This window comes from Balaenoptera physalus (assembly GCF_965194825.1).
Source record: "Balaenoptera physalus genome assembly, chromosome: 5".
Classification (NCBI taxonomy): Eukaryota; Metazoa; Chordata; class Mammalia; order Artiodactyla; family Balaenopteridae; genus Balaenoptera; species Balaenoptera physalus.
The window spans coordinates 87,098,482-87,120,758 of NC_138884.1; the positions used below are offsets into that span (position 1 = coordinate 87,098,482).

General features: G+C 44.5%; 1 protein-coding gene across 1 annotated transcript in view; it reads left to right on the forward strand.

Moving 5' to 3' along the window:
* LOC309660875 (uncharacterized protein) overlaps positions 1 to 18,353 on the forward strand; it is a gene marked incomplete at its 5' end in the record, with an annotated part of 123,303 nt that extends 104,950 nt beyond the window's left edge. The window contains one exon of the mRNA XM_082461949.1: positions 16,894 to 18,353. The remainder of the gene's footprint in view (positions 1 to 16,893) is intronic.
* Between the last annotated feature and the right edge of the window lie 3,924 nt (positions 18,354 to 22,277).

Sequence of the window (22,277 nt, forward strand, 5' to 3'; positions counted from 1 at the left end):
GAATTAATGCTCAATTTCCACAGATTATGAAAGGGGGAGTTTCCTCCAAAAACGTTAATCCCTGCAAGGGTGGATTTCTTTGGAACAGCTCCACATGCAGGAACCTCACACGAGAAAAGCCTTAGGGTTGTAAACCCTTGTCACAGAGGGGAAGGACTTAATGCAACTGAAAATGCCAGAGGTAGATGGACTTTAGGTTTGGTTTGATCAGGGCTCTCATCCTGTAAGCTCTGCTCTCTTCCACGGGTTAAATTCAGTCTGATTCCCCATGTGATAGTTGTCTGAGGGGACAAGCATGAGAATCCTGAAATCATGAAGTAATCCCATTCTTCTCTCTGACTGGCCCACCTATGAACCAGTAACTGTAGCAAGCTGACAATTACCTTGCATTGTTGGTATCTGGCGCCCAGTGTTCTCTTGATCATGCTTATGCGTATTCACAGTTTAAAAGTATCTCTTTAATTCAATTATCTTCTATGATCTAGTGATAAATTTCCTTATTTTTTTCCATTCCTCCTTTTCTGCTAAAGCATTACCTGAGGTGTTTTTTTTCCTAGTGTCTTGTGATTTAGAGTTCCATATTGTGTCCCTTTAGTGCCAGCTTCATTTTTGACATTGTCCAACCTGAAAATCAGGATGGAATTGCTCAGCTTTTGCAGCTTTCTCCATTAAAGTGATCTGGAGAGTGGTCTGTTCATCTTTCCTAACTGATGGGGTTGAGTTGATATTCCCTGTGCAGCATTTCATGCGTATCCTCTCTTTGGAGACGACTGTGGCATGTGAGGCTGGGAGAAACATGGCAAGCACCATAGTGAGCTGAGGTTGTTCAGGAAAACTCATGTGCCCAGATCTCTCTAGCTTCAGACACTGTGTTTGCAGCCATACTGCCCCACTTCCCCAGCCAGGCGTGGGGACTTGGGATTAGGGCTGTGGGATATGCCCCAGACTCAACTTTTGGGACATCCCTGTGCTTTCTATTTTGTCTGGATTAGCAGTTAATCTCTTAAATCACAATGACCTGTGTCTTTGTTCCTAAGGATAATGAAAAAGGATAAAGCTGGCTTGGGGGAGAGGAGCTCTAAGGCATGAGTGAGGTATGATGGGGGGGTGCTTGGAGAAAGGGATGCGAGTGAGGCCCCACCAAAGGATTTGGGAGCGGAAGACCTGGGTTCTTGACAGAGCTCTTGCTCCTGCGGGTATGTAATGGGACGATAAGTGAGACAGCTGGGAGCTCTTTGGGGATTTTGAGGAATATCTCAGTCAAAACACTACCCAGTTGTAATTTCATTTGCAGAAGATTGAACTAAACAAATAAATCAAAAGAAAAAGATGCCGTAAAAACAACAATTTTTATGGCAGTGTCTATATAACTGTATTTGCTGAAATAGCAAAAAAATGAAAAGTGTTTTGAATATCCAAGGACAGAGGAACTATAAAATAAACCAAGATACCAGTACTATGAAATATAACATATCCATTGTAAGAAACACATACCGTGAATCTTTAGAAATGTGTGGCCAGTACTGGAGTCATTTACCCACAGGTGGCTGTCTAAATTTGCATTTAATGAATTAAAATTAAATAAGATAAGAATTCAGTTCCTCGGTTACACTAGCTCCACTTCAAGTGCTTAAGAGTCACACGTGGCTAGTGGCTACCGTCAAAGTGCAGGTATGGGACATTTTCATTATCACAGAAAGTTCTGCTGGACAGTGGTGCTCTAGAAAGCTGGAAAGATGTTTACACGTGACTGTTCAAATGAAACAAAAGTAGCATGAGAAGCACAGCCACAGATTACATTAATATAAAAATCATATACATGCCTGGATATGGATTAATCAAGACAAGGAAGCATTAAATTATTTCCACGAGGGAAATAAATACACCAGGTGGATTTAAACGTTACCTTTTAGAGTGGTCTAGAGTTCAACTACTAATACATGAAATTATTATGTGTTATAATAATTCGGGAAGCCAACTGTACCTGCTGCTCCTGGGCTAGACACTGAGAAGTTGTGGAGGCACCAGGACATGGGAGAGTAAGATTCTGTTGCTGGCTCTGCGACTGAAACAGCTCTGTGACGTCATGGAAGTCACTGCAAGTCTCCTGGCCTCTTTTGTCGGTTGGTGTCTAAGGTGTCTTCCCACTTAAAGGAATGGTTGTGTTTTTATCTTCACGGAGGGCGGGTGTTCAAGGGACCCATTATGTTCCTCCCTGGGAGGCTGTAGGAATGGAGAGATGGCGGCAAGTTATCAGGAAGTGAGTGAGTTCGGCAGAGTCTGGGGATAACCATGGATCCCAGGGACAAAGGGGGAGAAGTCGAAGGGATTCCTAAGGGTGGAGAAGCTGGTCAGTGAGAAGATGGGGGATTTGTATTCCAGGCACTAAAGACCTATAAGAAAAATTGTATCTGTTTTTATTAAATGTTAGAGATTATTTTGATTAGAATCTAAGTGAAACTGCAAACTCAGCTGAGAAAATCCCAGTTCTGTCTGGTTCCAGAAACTCTACTCCCTCTTTTTCCGGCCAGCTCTCTAGTTACAAGTGGTTCACCAAAACCCTTCCATTGGCTCGTTAATAACACTCCAGGGTAGGGCAGTTCTTTCATTTGTTCAACTATTTCTCTGATGTCAGATCATAAAATCATACTTCTTGAAAATCACTTATTCTTGATATTTCCTCCCTGAATTGATTTTACAGTTACAGCATTTTATCTAAATCATTTTACACTTCTTTTCAAAGTTTGAAAGTATGTAGTGTCTCATCGCATTTCCCTCCTTGTGTATTTTCCTATTAAACATCACATGGAGAAATGCTGCTACTAAGTAAGTGATGTTATCATTCACCTTTATGAGTTTTGAAGCATAATAACTACACATTCACATGTCTTAGAGATGCATCATATATACTATGGTGTGCTTTACTGTTTATACTTTTATTGTACATTTAAACAAAGCAAACTGAATCTGTACCTTTAAAACCCTTTAATGGTGCAAAAAGTACACGTGAGTTGGTGTATATATATGTGTGTGATCTACACATTCATTGAATAATGAGCCACTTACTATATGCCATGCTCTGTGGGAGATCGAAGTTGAAAACAGTCCTGTCTGCCAAGGAGCTGATAATCAAACAGACATATGCTTTGATCATTTCTTTTTTTAAATTTAAATTTAAAATTTTTTTTTGCATTTATTTATTTTGCTTTGATCATTTCTGAACATCTCCCAAATTAAAAAAAAAAAAAATTGGGTCCCCCAAATGTATTTTAAACCTGATGTTTCAGAACCCAAAAGGCTTTTTCCTTATAAAAAGTATACACTTTTAATAGTTTTCAATTTGTCTCCCCCAAATGACTGAATGCATACTGTACCCTGAGTATAACTATATTTGGTGTAATTCAATTTACCAATATGTTTATTGCCTACCTTGTGAGGAACTAGAATACAAAGATGAGTAAGACATATTTCTTGCTCTCAAGCAGCTGATATTTTGGTAGGGAAAGCAAACCAGTAAGCACGTAAGTTCCAATAGACACAATGGGTGTTAAGTAGGTCCGGGAAACTTCATGGAGTGCACTGATTGCCAGCCTACCAAATTCATGGACGCCATTGCTTAGGTACAAAACAGGAGGCTTAGAACACATTTTCTACTGTGAGAACCCTGGTGGTAGAAGAGGGAGGACGTGCCTTTCCTACTCTTCCAGTCTCCTGATGAGGCTGTGGAGAAGCATGAGCTCCAAGGTAGTAGGATCACAGCCCAGAGCAAAGGTCGAAGGACCTGTCAAACCAGGACTTCCTGCCAGGGCCACTGTGCAGGCTAACTTCCTGTTGCATCAGGAACCAGGAAGGACCCCTGGTTTCCTTCCACTGACAGCACCATTGATTTCTTTCCTTTCCTGGCCCACTGTGCAGCTAAGAGTAGCCTAAGAAACCCATAAGAGCTTCTCACTACCTTTAGGATAAAATCCAACCTTCCTTCAGGGCTGGTCCTCATCTACCTCTCCATCTTCCCCCAGCCACACCCCATCATGTTCTCTTTACTACAGCCGTGCTGCACTCCCCACGGTTCCTCCAGCACGCCGCACTTTCCAGTCTTTCCTCCAATCTCTTATCTATACTCTTCCTTTGGCCTCAAGACTTTCCCTTCTACCCTTGGACTGGCTGAAGCCTAGTCATTCATCCATCCTGAGCTTACACGTCACCTCCTTAGGAAGCTCTTCATTGACCCTCGTTGAGGGAGCTCCTGGATGACCCAGCACTTCCCTGATCTTAGTCCTCATCAAACTTCAGATGGTTACTCCTTACACTCCTTTCTTCCGTGCACTCCAGAGGGAGGGTACAGACCACATGTCTGGCTCACCACTGCATTCCAGGGCCTGGCCCATCATTCGATGGATGCCGGGTGGGCAGCACAGGTGTGCAGCCTGTGTAGTGGCACAGTGTCTCATGTGCAGAAAGGTGAGTTTAATGCTTGGTTTAATGATTTGCTGTCGCCATCTTGGAAATTCTTAGTAATGTTGAACAAGAGGCCCTGCATTTTCATTTTGCAGTGGGCCTCACAAATTGTGAGGCCGATCCTACATGGATGAATAAATGAATTAATGGATTAATCTTCAGTTTGCTGAACCAAGGAAATGAAGATTTCTGAAGTCCTAATTTCAAATAAGAAAAAAATATTTTAGGAAGAGGTTGCAATGTATGTTGCAGATATCTTTATGACCTATTTTGCTGCTTTCTACATATTGTTTGTTCATATGAGAAAAGAGAAGCAGTGCCTGAGAGATGCGCATTCTCTGTTTTGTGAGGACTATTTTCATTTAAAGTCACATTTTATTCAACCACAACGTTTATGAATTTACAGAATGATTTACTTTGTCTTGTGCCTGTTTCATTCTAGTCATTGGAAAGATGGGTCTAACTTCTTAAAAAAAGAAAGGCAAAGGAGGTGGAAAATTCTGCAAAGAGTGAGTGCTACCTAGATTGTACCTCTTTAGGATGCATGAACATCAGCAGGAATATCCAAATTTGGGTAGTAAAAGTAATATTAGAAAAGAATGAATCTCAAAGGAAAAAGAAGCAAGGTGGGGGCATTCCATTCATAAACTCAAGGACACCATTCAAGTCTGGGCTTTCAGCTTTGAGCTTCCAAGGTCTATAAAGAACCTTGTGGTAAGCTTTGTGAAGACAGTGGGGAGCCTTCTAGTTCTTTTATTAAGGGTCTCTCTGAACCTTCACCACCACCTCTAGTAGCCAGTGGCTGCCTTCACTACCTTTGACCAACTGTGGAGAAGGCAGCTCTTTGGAGGAAGGAGGGTGGGAATGTGGATTCCAGCAGAGAGGGGTCTGGAGCTCTTGACCATTTTGAGAAGCTAATTTCTTCTCCCTCCTATTGGTCCAGAGGCCCAGCTCCAGGTCTGGCTATGCTGATCACTCGCTGTGTGACCTTAATGATTTCTCGCCTCCAGACCTCAGCTTCCTTATGTGTAAAGCCAGAGGTGGATAAAGGTTTCACATCCCCTCCCACCTATCTTTCTAGTACCCAGTTCTCCACCAAAGGACATTCCCTTCCCTGGCCCTGGGAGTTTGGAACTCACATCCTGATCTCATCCTCTGGGTTCTTCCTCATCAGATCCCCATTTGCCACTTCTTGACCCTCCATTCTTTCTTGGATGTGCTGTTGTCTCTGTCCCTGTGTCCTACTGAATACTCTCCCCTCCTCTCCACACTTTCTTGATGTAACGGCCTAACGCCTACTCTTCCTTCAAGAAGTTAAATTCCACCCTGCCCAGAGCTCTTTTCAGCTTCAACCTCTACTCCGCATTCTACCTAGTCCGGCACTGACTCCCGTGTGTTCTCACAGCTGGTGCTTTCCAGCCTTCCAGCTCTCATTGCACTGTATTGTTGTTGTCTATTTCCTTGTTAGTTTCCTTCGGGAGTCCCAGAGTTCTTTGAGGGACCAGACCGTGCCTCTTCAACATCTGGCACAGTCAGTGGGACACAGTAGGTGTTCAGTCAATGTTTGTAGAATGAATGAATGAATGGAACAATGAAGGAAGGAATGAGACCTCATTATCACCCATTTGTCTTTTAGAAAGCAGTATTGCACTTACCTGGGCCTCCTGGAAACACACTGTCTTAATGAGGGAGGGCCAAGTGGTAGAGGTTTGGGCTGGTGGGGCAAAGAGGTCTCTCTGCCACTCAGCTGGCCCTTCTGCTTGGCCTAGGCCCAGCTGGTCCAGCTCGTAGCACAGTGGTGGGGAGTAGCAACAGGAGGCATCAGGAAGCTCCTCGCCCACATTTACTGGACGTTCTCACCCTGTCTTAATGGTATTGGCTGCAGGAAGGAAGGAATGGGAGCAATTATCCCCACTCATTGTAGCTTCTGCCAGGTTGGCACAATTCCTTCCTCAGAGGTACCTAGGAATGTACGTTAGAGACATGATCCTCAGGCTTGGCGAGGAGAGTGATGTAGCTGATGGAAGTCATGTATTCATCAAACACTCATGGGGCAGGCACTGTGCTGGTGCTGGCACAGGTACGTGAGAACCAGACATAACGCCTGGCCTTGAGAAGCTAATAGTCTACTGGGGGAGTCAGACACGGAACAGAAACCCTACAGTGGAATGGCTATTAGGTAACCTTTTTTTTTTCCTCCTTAGGATATAAACAGCTAAAAATCCCAAATCCCTGCTTTTATGGAAACGGAAATATCAAGCTAATATTTGGAATGTTTTAATTAATCAAGCCCTTCTATATACATGATCTTTAGCCCTCACAGAAACCTCATGAGTTAAGTATAACTGTCCTCTTTTCAGGCAAGAAAACTGAGGCTTAGAGAAGTTAAGCAATTTGCTTGAAGTTACCTCGTGTATAGGGGTGCCTTGGGATCAGTACCATTTAGATCAGTCTCCTAACTCTACTCCTGGATTTTCCACCCTCCAAAAGCCCTGGTACTCAGGAAGAAGTGCCTAAGGCACTGCTAAGTACCCAAGGTGCTTTTGAAATGATCAAGAAGATTATTAGATTCAATATATTTAAGTCATAAGTATGTATTTTATTTTCTTGAAAATCAGACACCCATAGAGGGCACGTGACATAAATAAGAGCAGGTCTGGGCATAAGGGTGGGAAGCTCCAGCCTAGGGTGGGGGACTGGTTGGGAGGGAGGTGAGACAAGGTGTAGGGCTCCTCGGGGTATAGGGAGTGACTTGGGTGCTACTCTGGCTGCAGAGGCCAGGCTGGGAAAGGAGGCCGGATGGCCCAGTCATAATGGGGTCAAAGGGCAGTGCATGCTCCAGCCAAGGCTAGACTAGTGTTGGCACCAATTGGCATCAGTGAGTGTAGTCCAGCAATTGGGAGTCAGCCAGGATACCAGACTATGGCCCAGAGCATAGGAGCCAGAGTGCAGCGGCCGAGGTCAAGACCAAATCTGAACACAGACCTGCCTGACCCTCCTCCCCAGCATAGGGTTGACAGCAGTGCTCCAAGGAGCTCCAGGACACCCAGGGTGCAGCTCTGCTTGACTCTGTGACTGAGTTATTAGGTCCCCGGTATTTCCGAGGCCACTGACTTCTTGCCCCAGTCAGAAACAGAGGCATGTCTGGGCCTGCAAGTAGATGGAGCCAATAGGAGAACTAGCCCAGGGTAGGCAAAGGCCAGGGAAAGGAGGAAGGGCCTGGTGGTAAATGTGGTAACTTGCCATTAAGTGGAAGAGTAAATTACTCAGAAGACCACATTCCTCAACCATTCTGAAATGAGTTTACTGTAATTCCAGATAAAAATAAAACTTTCAGAGCTGATACTTAGACACTTGAGTCAAGGTTGGTTTGTTTTTTTCTACAGTTTCAATATAATTCAGCACTTTCACTTTGTGAAGATAGACCTGACCTTTATGTGGTCTGCATAATGCTGATTCAACATCAGGGTAACCAGTGGTGCAATCATGACATGAAACAAGACTGGTGGTTGTCAGGGTTTTTAAATCTCCTGACTCGGGCTATCCCACGATCTCTTGACACTCTGCCTTTATCAGAAACTAGAGCCCTGGCTGAAGCAGAGGGCTGGGTGTGGTAACATTCATTTGAAACCATTTTTTAAAGGATTTTATTGTATTTTATAAGGGGTAGAGTGCTGATTTAGCGCAGGTCTTTCCTCCTTTCCTATAGCAGTTGGCAGCTGAAGGGCTGATGAAAAGAGGAAGGAAGAGGAGAGAGGAAGAGGGGATGGGGAAGAGGAAGGGCCAGCAAGGAAGGCTCACTTTTCCTTCCTTGGAAATATTGTGTTCATTTCCAAGCTGTAACTTGAGATTCTCCTGGAAAAGAAGGCAGCTTGGGTTCTTCTAAATGCTTGTTTGTATGATTTTTCTCTGGCTTGATTTTACGGTTCCTCTGGAATCAAACTGGGAATTGAATTATTCCTCCGGTGAAAAACATCGACAAAAGTTCCACCCTCTGCTCCGAAACACAGGGCAGCACCCACCCTCTTACCCCTACCATACCGCAAAGCAACAAATTGACGTGTTCGACATACTTATCGTAAATCAAATCTGCTGTGCACACCAGTAAATAGTGCCAGTAAGCCAGGTGTAACCGATTCAGATTTTTCCGCCTTGACTTCCAGTGGCGAGAACAAGTAAGTGCTGACAGCAAAAGGACGAGGCGCGGGTGCCGCGCACGTGCCCTTTCAGAAGACGGGGTGCACCGCTGGAGTCGGGGATGAGGGGAGCCTGGAATCAAGGCTGACGCAGTGCCCTTCAGGGACAGGCTCAGCAGAAGCCAGATTGGGTCACACGGCCTCAGGGTGCTCCTGGTAGTTTCTCTGCGTTTTCTCTGAAAGAGAGGAGGAACTCTGGTGCAGATAAAAGGGAAGATGTGAGAAATGATCTGTGTTCTGGCTGGTGGGACCCAAGCCCTGGAGGCAGCCTAAAGCAGCAGCCCCTGATCCAGTTCTTCTCACTTGTTCCTGACTCTCATGGCCCACCTTTTGTCCTTGTTCTGGAAACTCAATTCTTGCCTGAGTCCTTATTGCATTCCTCGTGTCGAGCTGTATCCTTGATAGCTGATGGCTGATATTCTTCCTTGATGCTGACCACAGCTGTTGCTTTGATCCTGCTAGTTTTGCTTCCTCCCTATTCTCCATTTCTGGGCCGTTTCTTCCTTTCCAGCCCCTTGCCCTACCTGCATCCAGCCTTGGACCTCCCTGAAGCTGAGTCTCTTTAGGAGCAAATATATAGGTCTATCATCGCCAGATCCCTTTACGCATTACCCTTCCGCAGAAGGTTTATCTCATTTCATTTTCTCCATAAAGAAACTCTTCAGTCTCCTTACACAGCATTTTCCATAGTGCACTCCACCATACAATATGTGAAAATAGAACTCTAAAGTCAAATCATGCAATCTCTATCACTTTCAGATCCTTTTTTTTTTCCACATCTTTATTGGAGTATAAATTCTTTACAATGGTATGTTAGTTTCTGCTGTATAACAAAGTGAATCAGTTATACATATACATATGTCCCTGTATCTCTTCCCTCTTGCATCTCCCTCCCTCCCACCCTCCCTATCCCACCCCTCTAGGTGGTCACAAAGCACTGAGCTGATCTCCCAGTGCTATGCGGCTGCTTCCCACTAGCTATCTATTTTACATTTGGGAGGGTATATACGTTACTGCCACTCCCTCACTTCGTCCCAGCTTACCCTTCCCCCTCCCCGTGTCCTCAAGTCCATTCTCTACATCTGCGTCTTTATTCCTGCCCTGCCACTAGGTTCATCAGTACTGCTTAAATTCCATATATATGTGTTAGCATACGGTATTTGTTTTTCTCTTTCTGACTTACTTCACTCTGTATGACAGACTCTAGGTCCATCCACCTCACTACAAATAACTCAATTTCGTTCCTTTTTATGACTGAGTAATATTCCATTGTATATATGTGCCACATATTCTTTATCAGATTCTTATTAGCATATTACAGACATATTGTTAGTAAAGAAAGTGGTTTTGCTCTGTAAATCTGACTGAGAGTCATTTTTGCCATTGTGGCTCACATGGTGCCTGGTGTTCCACAGCACCCACTTTGGGAAACATTGCCCTTCCTGCTGACGGGCAGTGCAGTACAATGGCTGAGTACCTTGCTAGGGGACCACGCTGCCTTTTACTAGAATCACCTTGGGTGAGTTAATCTCATCTTCATCTGTGAAATCAGGCTGATCATAATATATTGCTTTATAAGGACGCAATGAGGTCATTGAAGCAAGGTGCTCAGAATAGTAACTAGAATATTATACCCACTCAATAAGAGACATTAGTTAGTATTATTTTTCTTATGTTCTGTTGGGCCACCTCCAGTTCTGCAGTCTGCAATGTCTTCAAGGTGCTCTTTCTTGGCAATAACTAACACCCCAGGGCCAGCCATCCTGTGCAAACATTTTAGATAATTTTCCTACAATTTATGATCTCACATGTGTATACAATAAAGCCTCTTTGCCATATTTTTGCTCACTTCTGCAACCTTGGGAGGTTTTCCTGCACTTTACTTAGTCACTTGAGTTGTGCTTCAATTTAAACAAAATCTCCATGATGGTTGAGGGGAAAAAAATCAGCTTGTGTCTCTCCCACAAAACAGATGGGAAATGATTCAGAACAAGACTGTTTCTAGAGTTACAAACAGGGCCCTTTCTTTTGGGAGAAAGAATGACTTATTTTTTTGTGCCTATGCCAAAGTCTGGGATAAAGTTAAGTTACTGCTTGTTTATTTCTTTTTTCCTATGTTATCTCCAACTGTCTGGCAACTCTGCCCACTCCGAGTGAAGCATACTCTCTCCACCCAGAGGCTGTAGATCAAAGGGATACAACACCTCTCTTAGAAACAAACAAAAAACAAACAACCCCCTGAAAACCCCCCAGACCTCCCAAACAATAAATTAGAAAAACTACTTTATTCTTAATTACAAAGTGACACATCAATATATTCTCTTACAGATAAGCCTAAAGTCTCCATTGACTATCGACTCAATCTCAGGACACTTAGTTTGCACACACACACACACACACACACACACACACACACACACGGCATTATCTTGTGTTTGCTTTTAAGTAAATTGCATACCATTTTATTTTTCAGCCTATAGCCTTTGATTAAAAAACGTCTTTCAGAATGATTTCAGTGATTCATGTGTTAGCCGTTATCATTCACAGCTATAACTTCATCCAGTGAAAATGCACTCCAATTACTAATAATTAATATCATTAATATCTGTGACAACCTTTTCTTATTAGATTGCGTAGGTCAATCATTCTCAAACTTTGTTACGTATTAGACTTACTGGAAAACTTAAAAAAAATCTTAATACCCAGGCTTCCCCCAGGACCAATGAAATCAGAATTTCTGGGGGTGGGCAGAGGCATCAGTAGTTTAAAAGATGACCAGGTAATTCCAATGTGCAGCCAAGTTTGAGGGCCCGAGGCTTAGGAGATGTCTGGATTCTGCCTTCTCAAGCCTGATTCTTGGAGAACTCTCCTCTCCTTCAAATCCAAGTTTAGATAGGTTCTTCTTTTTTTTTTAATTAAATTAATTAATTAATTTACTTATGGCTGCGTTGGGCCTTTGTTGCTGCGTGCGGGCTTTCTCTAGTTGCGGCAAGCAGGGGCTACCCTTCCTTACAATGCGCTAGCTTCTCATTGCGGTGGCTTCTCTTGTTGCGGAGCACGGGCTCTAGGCGTGTGGGCTTCAGTAGTCGTGGCTCGTGGGCTCTAGGGCGCAGGCTCAGTAGTTGTGGCGCACGGGCTTAGTTGCTCCACAGCATGTGGGATCTTCCCAGACCAGGGCTCGAACTCGTGTCCCCTGCATTGGCAGGCGGATTCTTAACCACTGCACCACCAGGTAAGTCCTAGAGAAGCTCTGAATTAGTCATTCATCCAGGCTCCCAGAGATGAAACTTGGCCTGCCCAGGCAGATCAGGTGAACCTATTCTCTCGTGGCCACCAACAAAAAGAAAAGTTGAGAAATAGCTTTTTATTGTCATTTCTTCTCTGATAATTTGGAAATATCGTAACAGGTTTCTTCTGAGCCATCAGTAAAAGCTTAGGGAATAATCTGGGATATCTATGGAGGCTTTTTCCCCTTTAAAATTTACATATCAAAAGAGATTTGTTTTCCAGAACTCTGGGATAAGTCCACAGAACTCCTCATTTAAATGTTGCTTTGGTGACAATGCCATGGGTCACAAGTAGCACTAAAGCATGGAATTACACATCCCCAGCTATATAAGCAATGAAGGGTTAATGATGTAAAATGTTATGGAAAGCAGAAGAGTGAAGAGCAAAAGCAAAGACTTAAATTTAGACAGACTCATGTTAAAATATTGGTGCTGCCACTTGATCTGTAACCTTGGTCAAATTACATCATCATCATCATTTTTGAGGTTGTTCTCTCATCTGTAAAATGAGCATACTATTGTCTTCCCCATATATTTGTACTGATGATTGTTGAAAAATTTGCTAAAGTACCAAATAGTTATTGGCACACAGAGGCAGTCAACAGACGCTATCTGATATTTCCATTTCAAAGACTGAAAATAATCCACTATCCAGTTGTTTGTTGGTTTAAACAGAATTTGAATATTGATTCCCCCTCCCCCATATTGGCATTCCACAATTTAAAGAGTGGTGAGATGGTCCAGAGGAACAGGAAACAGATTCTTTTTTGAAGCAGAGGGGACTGAAACAGAGATGAAATATTTAAGTATCACCAGTGCTCATTTTGCTTGGTTCTAACATGCACAAATTTCAGTTTACCACAGTTTAGTTAAATAGCACCAGATCTCAGCAACATAGTTTAAATTTCAGTTACTGTGAGCAGCTGTGTAAGTACAAGAAATTACAAGCTTTGCTGCTAAATCTTCCGTCCACAAATCCCTATATAAATAACATGTGCGGTATGATCGTGAGCAATCACATCACTTCTTTCAAAGTCTGCTGTGCTTGGTCACTGGGCATCTGTTATTAAGTTCATACACAGACAGCAGAGCCTGCAGTTGTGTTGCTTCCTTGTCTCCCAGTGATAAACCCATATGACATTTTACAAACATGGATAGTCGGAAGAAGGAATTGGCCACAAAAATGAAAGGGAAGCAAGAAAACAACAGCAGCAACAAAATAATGCTGGAAGTGAATTCGAATTGCACATAAATAGAAGAAATGGCTGAATCTGAGAGGTTTTATACATGCAGCCAGAGAAACTTAGTGAAGGGGAACTTAGCAACATAAATGAGGAAAGTGGTTGTGATAAAAAAGATGAAGATTTCCGAGAAATGATGCTGGCAAAAACTAAAGGAATTCTCAGATGTCTTTTACAACCTTGAAAATGCAAAGGAAGAGGTGCTGGAAGCTCATCCAAACTTAGGAGCATGACAATTTGGAAATTTGGCATAGGAAAAAAGGATTGTTCCCTATCCTAAGTTACATGATGAGAAGACAAGCACCATTCACACTGCTCTTGATAAGTTTTTGACAAATAACTAGAACACTTCAATTTTCAATGTCTCTAATATTTTAAATTATCATCTACTAGAACAAACATTAGTTTTACTATTTTTTTTATTTCCCTATACATTTATGGTTGACAGTGTTTTTAATGTTTTGACCAAAAATTTAAATATCACAAAACCAGCATCATTTCTCCTTGATTATTAAGATTGCTCAGCACAGTTTCATCTTGTACGGTCATTTTTATGGTCCCACGCTGCCATGCAAAGCCTGCATTTCCAAGCTGTATGAAAGAGAACTTGTAGTTGAGTGAGTGAGATTAAATGCAGTCAACAGGAAACTTGGCTCCTCCCTCTGCTACTTCCGGGGAAAGCAAATATGAACATCTGTGCCCCTCCAAAAGCCACATGTGAGAGGAGCCCATGGAAAACTACTTAGATTTTTTCTGAGGCTTAGTCTTTTCCTAAGAATTTCTTTAAGGTCTGTACTGTGAACTATTACATCTGCTTCTGTAGAACCATCAGCTTCTAGAGTTGCAGGCAGGATTTGGTGAGAGTACAAGCATAAAGCACTTGCATTGTGCCTGACATGTAGTACGTGCTCAATAAATTATTATGATTATCAAGAATCTTCTTATTTGACTTTATGCTGACTGACTGTCCCAGTTTGTCCAGGAACCAGTGGGTTTCTTGGGTACAGGATTTTCAGTGCTGAAACTGGGACAGACCCAGGCAAACCAAGATGGTTGCTTACCCTATTTGACTCTCTAGATCTGGGCCAGACAAAATACTGAAACTATTGCAAGAAATTTTCTTGGGATTTAGGAAGTAATTAGAAGAGAGAAAATTCCCCATGCATAGTTTCTGGATTAGAACTTTAGGGGTAGAAAAGATGTTGGGGCCCATGCTTCAACACCACACAGCAGGGCCTATAATTCCTCCCATGCAGACTCTGTTTTTGAAAGCTTACAAGGGGAGAAAATAAATGACTTATTCAATTGATAAATGTCATGCAGCAATCACTCTGCCAGAGGCCGAGGGAAATACTAGGTAAATGAGACTCATTTCCGACTCTGTAGAAGCTTACATTCTAGAAAGAGAGACCACAAGTTATATGCACCATGAATTACCAAGAAACCACCCTTTACAGAGAACTGACACTGTGCAAGGGGCTTTAGACATGTGATCTCATTTAGTCCTCATGATAACTCCCAAAAGGTAGTATTATGGTTCCATTTTACAGATGAGAAAACTGATGTTCAGAGAGATTGAGTTGTGCAAAGTCACAAAGCTAGCAGGTGCTGTAATTGATCTCAGGACGCAGGCTGAGAGCATGGGCTCTGGAGTCTGCAAGTCTGTGTTTGAATCCTGATTTCCACTGGCTTGCTACATGACAAATGCCCGTGAGCTGCTGTTTCCTCCTCTGCAAAATGGGACTAATAATAATATCCACTTGTGTGAGCTGTGAAGATTAAACGAGAAATGCACTTAGCATGTGCTTGACATATAGTAAATGTTCAAAAAATATTTATCATTATCACCATTAAACCAAAGCCTGTGTATTTCCCCCATAGCAAAGTGGCCTCTTCCATGTCTTGGCAAATCCTTAGAGGAAGGAGAAATAAATGAACTGCTTCACGAGTTCAGAGGTGAGGATGACTATTTCAATCTGTGATGATCAATAAAGGCCTCTTGCAATGCTGGAACTTGATCTTCAAGAATGGATAGACTTTTAATAGGTTGAGCTTGGGGCAGGCAGGGGAATATTCCAGGCAGAGGGAAGGATTATAGCTGAGGCAAAGAATCAGGAAAGCACAATGAATTTGGGGAATGATAACTACTGATGGTTGGTGTATAGGTGTCTTGTAAGGAGCCTGGTGGAGAAAAGGCAGAAAGAGTGAACGCCTCACAAGTCAGGCGATGTTCTAGGAAGCATTATGTGAACGTTTCCTTCATAGGCTGCTTCCACTGTCTTCTCAAGGCTGGTCTCTCAAATGGGCTGAGATCAAGAATTGCTTCACCTGTGATCGCTCCTGCCTGGGGCTCCTCCCCTTGACCCTGCACATCACTATCTTGCTATCTGTCTTCATGCCTCTCCTGCGGGTGCTGGAACTGTGGTGTTGCATTCTACCTCCTCCAGGGTGTTCTCAGATAAGGTCCCAACTCCTTGCCGGATGCCTGGGATTGGGGGTGGGGCAGAGGCTGAAAGAGAGTCACAATGGACTAGCCCGTCTGGACAAAGACAGGAAAGACAGCGCTTGTTTCCAAGATGAACAAGTTTCAGGTTTCTTGGCTTTTTCTAGAGGATTAGATCAAATCAAAACAAAACACAATACAGCAGCCTGTGGCATGTATTGGAGGCACGTATTTCTCAGAAGGTTTATTTCTGAAATAGACGGTCCTGAGCCCTCAGAGGAAATTTAGAAGGATGAGCTTTTATTTCTAGAAGGAGAGGATTACATGGAGGGAAATCTCTGGAAAGGATAGAAGAAAAGGAACAAATGCAGTGTTATGACCTGGAGAATAATAACTGCCTTTTCCAATAGCGTAGGCAGCAGGAGGTTGTTCCGCATGCAGGGTGTTATGGGCTGGATTTTGTTCTCCCCCCAGATTCATATGCTGAAAATGTGACTGTATTTGGAGACAAGGTCTTTAAAGAGGGAATTAAAGTTAAATGAGGTCAGGCTTCCCTGGTGTTGCAGTGGTTAAGAATCCGCCTGCCAATGCAAGGGACACGGGTTCGAGCCCTGGACTGGGAAGATCCCACATGCCGCAGAGCAACTAAGCCTGTGCACCACAACTACTGAGCCTGAGCTCTAGAGCCCACAAGCCACAACTACTGAGCCTGCATGCCACAACTACTGAAACCCACGCCCCTAGAGCCCGTGCTCCGCAACAAGAGAAGCCATGACAATGACAGGCCCACGCACTTCAACGAAGAGTAGCCCCCGCTCACTGCAACTAGAGAAAGCCCATGCACAGCAATGAAGACCCAACACAGCCAAATAAATAAATAAATTTATATATTAAAAAAAAAGTTAAATGAGGTCATCCGAGTGGGCCCTAATTCATATTAGGACACAGACACACAGAGAGGAAAACTATGTAAAGGTGAAGGGAGAGAAGGCCATCTACAAGTCAAGGAGAGAGAGGCCTCAGAAAAAAACCAACTCTCATGACACTTTGGTCTTCTATTCTCCAGAACATTAAGAAAATAAAGTTCTGTCATTTAAGCCATCCAACCTGTGGTCTGTTATAGCGGCCCCAGCAAACGAATACAGAGGGCGAGTGAATACTATTAGCTCTGTTCCGATAGCATTTGTTTATTTGTCGATTCTTTTTCATTTCGCTATAATATGCTCCTAAAAGGCCACACACTTCAAGGATTTATGTTTATTTTTCAGGATGCTGTCAAAGGAACAAATGAAGAAAATGAATTCCCTCCACCCGATGGATCCTAGAGACCTGCGTACCTGGATGTGGTTCCTCCAGTGGCGGCCTTGAAGCAGGTGCCCCAAAGCGAGCCACGGAGATTTCACGGAGGGCCGTGAGGGGAGCGGGCAGAGGGTGGGTCTATCACACAGCCAACAGTAAACCACTTAGCCAATAACCCTGTAAGGTTTCTGACCCTTTAGGCCTCCTCCCCTGGTCTTCCTCTCAACCCCGTCCTCAAGCCGTCCCTGGACCTCCCCTGCCTTTATGCAACGTGATTCAGCTCTGCCTAGCTGTGCCCATCCAAGGGCTCCGCCTCTCCACTCACTTACCGAAGCCTTGACTTGACAAAAGTGGGTCTTTCCTAGGAGCTTCTTCCACTGCCGAGGAAACCATGGTCCTTTTCTGTACATGCGTCTCCTGCTGGGCTAATATTTGCCACCTTTGACTCACCGATCAGACTTTCCTCTGTAAGAAGTGCGGGAAGAGAAAACGAGACACAAGACCCAGCTCCACCTGGACGTGAAGGGGTGCCTCGCTGGCCAGACTGGGGTGGGAGGCGCTCAGGCAGGAAGCACGGCGACCCTTCTGGAAGCTGAACAACTGGGCTGAATAAGGAAGCAGCGTATCAAGAGGGGTCCAGCCAGGGAAAGGAGAGGGGAGGTTGGCCTTGGATCTGAGGAGGGAAGAGCAAGTGTAAAGACCCTGCGGCGGCTGCGGCTGCAGTCAACGTGAGAGGAGGAGAGTTAGCACAGGGGCAGCAGAGGAGGGATGAGGCAAAGGTTAGGGAGGGGTGCCGGTCAGACAGAATGATGTGGGGACTCGGAAAGACTAGGTTATTCATGACTAGCATTAGCATCGTTTTGTTATATTATCTATCTTACCCATAATTTTTACAAATTGCACATTTTATATATATCCTGCCCAATCTCTGATAGCAGGGTTTGGAGAGATTATCATTTTCTACTACATTATATATTTCCATAATGTTTGATTTTGTATATTTTGGTATTGTTAACAATTAGATAAATGGTATTTTAAAAATATAAGAAAAAAATAATGCTGAGAGGAATAAAGGGTAGAAGAACAAGAGCCAGTGAAAGAACTGGTGAAAGAGCATCCAAGGTAAGAAAACAGTCAGCATAGGGTTCCAGAAGCCAAGAGTTTAAAAAGGAAGAGGTAGCCTTCAGGTGCAACAGAATGAAAGCTGAGAAGAGGCAACTTTGGGACAATTAGAAGGGCATTGGTGACCCAGAAAAAATAATTTCTGTGCATTTACAGAAGCTAGACACAGTAAATGAGACCCAAATAAGTGGAAAAAAGGTAAAGGCAGATTTAGAGTACATTTTTCAAGGCCTTAGTGAGAACGAGAATCTCTGGGATATAACAATTTTTTAAATTGTAAAATCATCAAATAAACCATTTTATGTACCATTTGTTACACTGTTTGCAATTCCTAAATTTTGGATTTAGGAATTAAATCCTTTTAAAATAAAGATATAAGTTAAACACACACACACACACACACACACACACACACACACACAAAAGACCCTGCGGCGGGAGCAAAAGCTGGTGTGCCGAGGCAGGGCGGGGCCGGGGGGCGGGACTGTGGTGAGCGGGCGGGGCGGGCCGGGGCGGACCGGGGCGGGGCAGCAGGGGCGGCCCACAGACGGCTTCACTCCGAGCGTCCGAACCTCAGAGGCCTGAGGCGCACTCCTTGCCTCCCATCCCTAAACCCAAAGAGGTGCCTCGGACCACATCGCTCACTTGTGTCCCCTGCGACAACCCTTTCCACCAGCCTTCGCTTCGTCTTCCCGAGTGAATCGGGGAGCCTCCCTGTTCCCTGGTGAGGTGTTTTGTTTTTTTTTTAAACTTTGGGTTTATTTATTTATTTATTTATTTATGGCTGTGTTGGGTCTTCGTTTCTGTGCGAGGGCTTTCTCCAGTTGCGGCGAGCGGGGGCCACTCTTCATCGCGGTGCGCGGGCCTCTCACTGTCGTGGCCTCTCCTGTTGCGGAGCACAGGCTCCAGACGCGCAGGCTCAGTAGTTGTGGCTCACGGGCCCAGCTGCTCCGCGGCATGTGGGATCTTCCCAGACCAGGGCTCGAACCCGTGTCCCCTGCGTTGGCAGGTGGATTCTCAACCACTGCGCCACCAGGGAAGCCCTGAAGTGTGTTTTTTTTTCTCTATTTTGCTATAAACACTCCTTTAGGCCTGATTTTCAAAACTGTGATTACACAGCTAGGAGTAGCTGCGAAGTCTTTCGATTCTGTCACAGAGGGGTCGCTGGCCTTTCTGTTGCTGCGAGGCCAGAGACTTGCCATATGGAAGCCAGCCTCCCACTGCACCAGCGTGTGCTTGTTTGAGGGCCAGCGGGCGTTCCACCACAGAGAGGCTTCTGTGGCTTTGAGGCCTCGCATAATCCCTAATACCAGAACCTTGCGAACTTTCCACTAATTTGTTGCTTCTCCACCCTGGGGTTGCCAGCCAGGTCTGCAGCGTGTCTGCTACGTAGTCAGCCTACAGCTCGAGGTCTCCTCTGCAGGCCTTGGCTGGTGCTCTCCCCAGGTGTCCATAGCCTCGGGCACTGCTTGCTGGACGGTCAGCCCCTCAGAAGGCCTCCAGGCCCCAGGTAAACCCGCAGCAGCAGGTGAGGCTGGGCTCAGGAGTGCAGTTCATCTCTGCACTGGCTCTCCTGTCACCTTCTGGGACAGAATTCCAGTTCTCAAGGACTAAGGGGCCTCCAGCAAGGCCAGCTTCCACACTATCCATTCGCCTGGGATTTTATGGTGCCAGCCTGACGTCCTCTCTCTCCAGCAGTCAGGTTGAGGGTGCCCGTGTCAGTCTCTTCTCGGAGGATGGTTTAATGTGAGCAAAGGCTGGCTCCTCTGCCCTAAAGATCCTGGGTGGGACTGAGAACCATAGCCCAAGTTTCTCACAGGAAGCCTGGTTTCACCCCAAGCCAACCACAAATTTTGTCAATACGTTTTCATATCTCCAAAATGAAATACAGAGTAATGTGTAAAGCTATAGAGTAATGTAGATTGCACGGAGAGTTTAACGAGGAGGCGAAAAGGGCTTACATGACACACAGTGTAGCAAATCACAAAACTCTCTGTTGACCACTTTGGTTTTCCACACCTCCAGCCGATTAAGTCCCTCCTCAGCCAACAGCTGCTTGGTCTCCCACCCCCCAATGCCCCAGTCATCTCTCTGAACCCCTTTTTAAAAATTTTTTATTTTTTTTGGCTGCATTGGGTCTTTGTTGCTGTGTGCGGGCTTTCTCTATTGTGGCGAGCGGGGGCTACTCTTTGTTGGGGTGCGTGGGCTTCTCTTTGCAGTGGTTTCTCTTTGTTGGGGAGCATGGGCTCTAGGCGCGTGGGCTTCAGTAGTTGTGGCACGTGGGCTCAGTAGTTGTGGCTTGCGGGCTCTAGAGCTCAGGCTCAGTAGTTGTGGCACACAGGCTTAGTTGTTCCGCGGCATGTGGGATCTTCCCGGACCAGGGCTCGAACCCGTGTCCCCTGCATTGGCAGGCAGACTCTCAACCACTGTGCTGCCAGGGAAGCCCCTGAACCCGTTTTTCACATTTATATTATGCAGTTGTTTGATGGAGTGTCCCATAAATGCCAGTGAGGTCAAATTTCTGGTAGTGCTGTTCAAATCTTCTGTAGTCTTACTAGAGTCATTTTCAAGTTATCTTTTGCTCCCTCTACCCACACTGTTATCTCTGTTTCTTCTGAGTTCCTCTTCCATTTGTTTATTTGGTTGTTTGGGTTTGGTCTCTGTCTTTCATGTTAATTTTCCTCAAATGTCTGATGATCCTTGGATGTCCATTTATAGTTAAGAGTGAGGCACTAACAAGGTGATGAAAGCTCTGTGTTTGCACAGGATTTGTTGATCTGTGGGTTATAAGGTGATTAAATGGGACTCAAATGGGGGGACTCATAAATGCCTGTATTTCTGAGTCTTTTTTATTCCAAGTTGTATTTCTCTGGAGAAGAATTCTCTGGGGTCAAGAGGGGGAAGGCCTAGGAATCTCACTGTTCAGGGAGCACATAACCCCCTTGACTTCAACAAGGAGCTCCCCACTTGCCCTCCTCCGTCCACAGAAAATTCCAGTTTGGCTTCTCTGAGAATAAACCCAGTGGGAGAAGGGCAGCTGCCTCACTCTTCTGGGTAAAGGTAGGAATCTAGGTATCTGATTATCCTTCATTAAGGTTTTGAACCAGTCCTGATATTTCCAGACCTGCCTGTCCCTGCATGGTTGCAACCTGGGCTTCCAGTTACTGAGTCTTTCCAGGGTGCTGTGATTCAAATGGGCTTGCTTTTATTGGCACCATCCCCTAACCCCAAGAGAGTTAGGTTTCAGCTTTCTTCACTTTTTCACTTTCTTCATTTTTTAAAAAATCGGATGTCTAGCAAATAAATTCATCAATGGATGATGGAGAGAGAAGAGAACAGGGGGCTTTGAAAGGTTTACAAAGAAAATGGCATTTTGACTGGGTCTTGAAGAATCAGTGGATTTTGACTATTGTAAGACTGGCCGGAGTATTAGGATGTAGGGAAGAAATTCTAAGTCGAAGAAATTACATGAACAAGTGAGGAGCAAAGTGATTTGGGTTGAATGATTTCTTTACTAAGGCAGTCATCAGCTTCACCATCTGCTTTCCATATGCAAAATTGGGACAGCTCTGGCCCACTTTTGTCTCTTCTCCTAAACTTTGGTCTCCTTCCATTTTTGATCTTTCTAAATACCTTTACTGTCAGTTTAATGGGGCTTGGCGGTAGGGCAGTAATAAATACATTTGTTTAATCCAGGGTTTCTCAGCCTCAGCACTGTTGATATTTGGGGCCAGATGGTTCTTTGTTGGAGGGAAAGGGCTTCCCTGTGCATTGAAGAGGTTTAGCAGCATCCCTGGATGCCAGCGCCTCCCACCCCCCCGTTGTGATAACCAAAAGTGTCTCCAGCCTTGCTAAATGTCCCTTATGGGGGGCAGGGGGAGGAGGTGAAAGATTGTCCAGTTAACCATTGGTTTAATCCATAGTTTTTATTGTGTGTCTAGAAAAATAGATTTATGAGTGGATGATGGTGAGAGGGAAGAACAGGCGTTCTGGAAGGCTTACTAAATGCATTTGACAGGGTCTTGACGAATCAGTTGGATTTTGATTGGCTAGAGTGTTAGAATGCAGGGAAGGAAATTCTAGGTCAAAGAAACTACATGAACAATGGGAGCAAAGTGATTCAGGTTACATGGTTTTCTATAATCTCAGTGTAAGTACCCATGGTGGGGAAAGGGCTGCAAAAGTGAGAGGCAGTTTATGAAGGCTTTCACTGCAAACAAATGGAACCTGG